This window comes from Sceloporus undulatus, chromosome 2 (assembly GCF_019175285.1).
Source record: "Sceloporus undulatus isolate JIND9_A2432 ecotype Alabama chromosome 2, SceUnd_v1.1, whole genome shotgun sequence".
Classification (NCBI taxonomy): Eukaryota; Metazoa; Chordata; class Lepidosauria; order Squamata; family Phrynosomatidae; genus Sceloporus; species Sceloporus undulatus.
This window is the reverse complement of record NC_056523.1, coordinates 300,480,629-300,485,651: the sequence shown is the minus strand read 5'-3', so window position 1 is coordinate 300,485,651 and position 5,023 is coordinate 300,480,629. Positions and strand designations below refer to the sequence as shown.

General features: G+C 42.1%; 1 protein-coding gene across 1 annotated transcript in view; it reads left to right on the top strand.

Annotated features, from left to right (window-relative positions):
• Positions 1-5,023, top strand: part of GPX8 (glutathione peroxidase 8 (putative)) — an 8,722-nt gene that overhangs the window by 2,057 nt on the left and 1,642 nt on the right. The window lies entirely within an intron of this gene.

Below are 5,023 nucleotides of genomic sequence, written 5' to 3'. Positions count from 1 at the left end.
GCATTCTCTGAAGATGCCAGCGACAGATGCTGGCGAAACGTCAGGAAGAAACTCTTCTAGAACATGGCCACATAGCCCAAAACCCCCACAAAAACTATGGATGCCAGCCATGAAAGCCTTTTATTTCTCTTCAAATGCTTGCACTTCCCAATTTTGCCTCATTGCTTGGTTCATTTATTCCACACTAGTAGTCTGTTAAGGCTAACATATTGACAGCTGATGGAAGAGGAAAAGAAAGCTATGATATTGGGAGTCTGTGCTAGTTCTTGTGGCAAGGCAGTGGGGTCTATGAATTGAGATTTTATGGTATGAAGATTAGCCATAGTCTAGGTGGATTAAATTGTATTCTTTGAAAACCAAGGATCCTCAAAAGTAGCAGAGGATTTAGCAATCTGCACTCATAAGTATCTGAATCAGGGTGCTTTTGAACTTCTAATGTAGTGGTTGTTTACCCTGGGATCCCAGATGTTGCTGCCCTTCAAACTCACATAATCTTGAGGCAGCACAGCCAATGATCAGAGTTCCTAGGAGATGAAGGCCAATGACATCTAGGGACCCAAGATGGACATAACTGCCATCAAGTATGTAACCTACAATCATTATTGGCCTAAGTTGGTAAGGGCTGTTGAGAGTTGCTGTTTGACAATGGTTCCTATCCAGGGGTGTAGATATGGGGGTGGGGGGGTGCCTGGGTGGGTGGAGTATGAAGGCATTGCTCCCAGTTAGAATTCTATTCCAATGAAAGTTTCCTTTAGTCCCCAGATTTTTAACATTTCAAAGAGACATTGAAAATCATTCACACCTAGAACTATTCTATTTGTTGTGTTTTCATTCCATTAGAAATTTGCCTGCCTCTTTTCTGTGGATGAAACAAAAGGGCTAGGTAAAGTTATTGAGAGAATGTGAGAGATCTTATAGCACCTTTGAGACTAACTGAAAGAAAAAAGTTGGCAACATGAGCTTTCATAGACTTAAGTCTACTTCCTCAGATGCATTTGGTGGAGTGGAAAGCCAGGGACAGACCCTATATATGCCCTTGGTGTGTGAGAATGTTAATTGAAATTCAAAATCTGATGAGAGCTGAAGTCCAACAATATCTGGACAGCCATTGGTTTCCCTACACAGGCCATGGGTTGCTCTATACAGACTATTTTCCCAAGAGCGCTTTTGGGAATACCAGTGTAAAGAACACTATTTAACATCAAGATTTTAACATTTGTCTCAGCATGATAATGATGTAGCACTTAACATCTTTTTGAAGGTACAGGGTGGAAGGATGGATGGAAAGCCTGAGTTTACTGCATGTCTAAATGTATTTACACAGGACATTGTTGACTCACAGCTGCTGTACAGTGAACACATATCAAAGTTGGACAATCAGGAGATTCCAGTAACTGAGGTACAGATGTGTGGGAATTCTTATGAATGGGCCTGAAGATATAAATGGTCAACTTGGCAGAATAAAGTGAGGGAAACCCTGACTCTCCAGACGTAATTCTTAAACTTTCCCATGTGCTGGTAAGGACTGATAGTAGTTGTAGGTTACAAGCTTCTTAAGGGCCACCATGATCAGCTCCAATTCTAGACTATAACAAAATGTTAGAAATTTATTTATGTTATAACAGGTGGGCATGCTCAGTATCCTTGGGCTCTTCAAATTTTTCCTCTAGGATCTTTTGTAAATCCAAGAAATGAAATTCTACAAACTTTGTGTACCCCCAAAATCTGCTGTCTGGGGATCCTGCTATTTTGACTAGATAAATATTCAATATATCTTGTACACTAACCTTTCTCCTTTTAACTTAAACAATAACCTTCAAGAATGTTCTTCATTAATTCACTAGTGCATAGTGCAGCATAGTTTTCTGCATGCATGTGTAAACCAATATACTAAAAAAACCACACCAGATTTGGATTTTCCTATCTCTTTTAAAAAATAAAACTTTTAATTAAAACTATTTACATTTTTTGGACCCTTACTCCACAATGCAACCATTCTCTGCTATCTTGACACAAAGCTAGGCTGTATAGTAAATATATGGTACAATTTTACATGAAATGATTCAATGTCTGGAAAATTTTTCATTGGTTGTTCATGTCAGGCAAATGGCATGTTAAATAACCTGCTGGGAAACTATGGCCCGTTCCGCACGGGCGTAAAGTATGTCCCCAGAATGTACTAGGGTTAGGAAAGGGCGTGCTTTACGCACGCCCCTAACCCTAGTACATCCTGGGGACATACAAAATGGCGGCACCCGTTCTACATGGGTGCCGTCATCTTGACGTAGTGGATGTTTAGCGTCTGCACATCGTGCGGCGCTAATGACGCCACGAGTGCACCATTGGTGCCTTGCGGCGTCATTAGTGCGCCACAACAAGAAGCGCCATTTTGGCACTTCTTTTTTGCGGTGCCGGGAAGCCTCGCGGTTTGGCTGCTGGGGCTCCTCGGTGCCGCTAATGACAGCGGCAGCAGACTGCTGCTTTCAGACGGTCTGTAATGCGCCAAAAATATCTTCATTCAGTTATTTTACAGAAGAGGTTGAAAAAGTTATTTTTTGCACTATAACTACCAGAATCCCATGGCCAGCGCAGCCAATGTGTTGCGAGTTATAATCTAAAAGAGTTATTTTTCAAAGCTCTGGTTTAGGAAGAGGCAATTAGTAACCTTGAGACTTGAACTAAGATCGCCCTGCCTCCAATGGAGCAAAAATCTATATCTTACCCTGGTTCTGCAAAAGTCACACCATATCCAGGTGCACCCCTGCAGCTAAAAAGTGATGGGGTGGTAGGGCTGGAGAAAAGGTGTTATGTAAGGAGGTACCTCTTTGTGCAATGTTTTAAAAGTATTTATGCTTATCCTGCCGTCTAACCAGGAGTTATGTTAATAGAAGTCACCAACAAGATTTTGGCCTCACTATTCCCCTATGGTGTTCTTCTCTGACCACCACCAAAGCCTCCATGCCAATGGAGTATCTATTGCAACCTAGAACACTAATCTGCACACCATATTTCTTTACAACGCAACACACACACAGTCATGTTGAAAATCAGGCCAGATTCTGACCGTTCCTGAAAAGCCAAAGTGGATAAACAGCATGTATCCTAGGAAGATTTTCAGATGCTTTTTCATTTTTGGATTGAAATGATATGGCTTCATCTCATAATGCTAAGGAATTGTTTCCATAAATTTCTCTTAGCATATTATCTGGGTTGTTCTCAGGGGTTGCCCCTCACCTAAGAACATTAAAGGCCAGCCTAGGCCATTGGGAACAGTACAGTATTGCACTCTGAGAGCACTCCGAAAATGACTTCCAAAGGAAACATGCTAACTATGCTAAACACAGATAATTTGGAACCAGGATTTCTGGAATGATCTTTTGTTATTCCTAAATAGTGTGTTTTGTACAGTTATTTAGTTTTTTTTACATAAACACAGCAGGAAATCACTTTGGAAAGTGCCCTAGATGATTAAGGTTCAGTATCATGTTCATTGCATAGCTTTACTTGTTGTTGGGCGCCTTCAAGTCCTTTCCAACTTATGGCAACCCTAATGTGACCCTATCTTTGGGGGGGGAGGTTTCTTGGCAAGATTTCTTCAGAGGAGGTTTGCTCTTACCTTCTTCTGAGGCTGAGAGAGTGTGATTTGTCCAAGTTTAGCCAGTGGGTTTCCATGGTTGAGTGGGGATTCAAACCCTGGTCTCAAACCACTACTCAACACTCACTGATACTTTCTGCCACTTTTTAAATGGGTTTCATTAGCCAGATATGTCAGTTATGCATTTTTGAAACACATCCCCATGAAACTAATTAGCAACACCCCCTCTCCATGCTGTATGTTTTTTTACCATGATCAAGGAGGACTGTATGAAAAGGCTTAGCAGAGATGGTGTCATTAAGGTGTCAGAAGGCATCACAGCTTTCTCAGAGGTCTTCTCTCTTTTTTAAAATGATCTGCCTAACCAGAGCAGCAATATCTGGCTTGATCCTTTCTATGGGCTCCTCAGGCTTCCAGAACTTCACAACTTTGCCTTCTGGACTAACGAGATACTTCCAGAAATTCCACTTTGGTTCTTTCTTGGATGACTCTGAAAGAATAACAAAAGGCACATTTAGGTTGCAAGCTATAACTTCTGCTGAGAGCAAAACAGTGATGTGCTGAAATCATATTGGTTCTCTGAACACTTTTCCTCTAAGTTAGTAAGAAACTAGAGGCTTCAGTTCTGCAGTTCTGCAGTACAAAGCCAACCAATGAAGATACAGATCCTATTTTGGGTTTAGAAGGGAAGGGTAAGAAGAGGACTCCATTTGTAAATGCACCCTTGCTTCAGAGAGTGATGGGGTCTCTTTCTATGGAGGTTTTTAAACAGAGGTTGGATAGCCACCTGTTGGGGTGCTTTGATTATGAGTTCCTGCATGGCAGGGGGTTAGACTGGATGGCTCTTAATGTCTCTTCCAAATATTATGATTTTAATTACCCCCTCCCCCCCTTTTTGAGCCAAGGCCAGCTGCTTCTTTATTGTCTGCTTGGCCTCCTTGCTAAAATCCAGCACTCTGTAGTGATTCTGGGCAGTTGTTTACACACAGAGTGTGCTGTGCTGCCTCCATTAGTTGCTCTGTCTGAGGCCACACCAAGGCATCCAGCCATGTGCCTCTGGGGTACTTGGGACTGTGCATTATTGCATGGTGGAGGTTCGACTTGATGGCCCTTGAAGTCTCTTCCAACTCTGTAATACTTTCATTGGTAAGCAGCACCAATGGCAGTGGTTCCTTCTGGAGCATAACAGCCGCTCCAGTGCAGAGAAGATAGTGTGGGTGGAACTTTATACTCCATTTGCTTGATTTAGGATATCCAGCTACATGCCATGTGCTATAGAGGAGCAGGCATGGGCAGCCATAGGGAAGTAGAAAATAAAAGAATGTGCTAAGCTCAGCCAAAGGCTGTGAGGGCCCAGCCCTAACTCCACCACTGACCTAGACATTTTGTTACCATGATAAAATTCCAGGATACATTGAAATTTATATA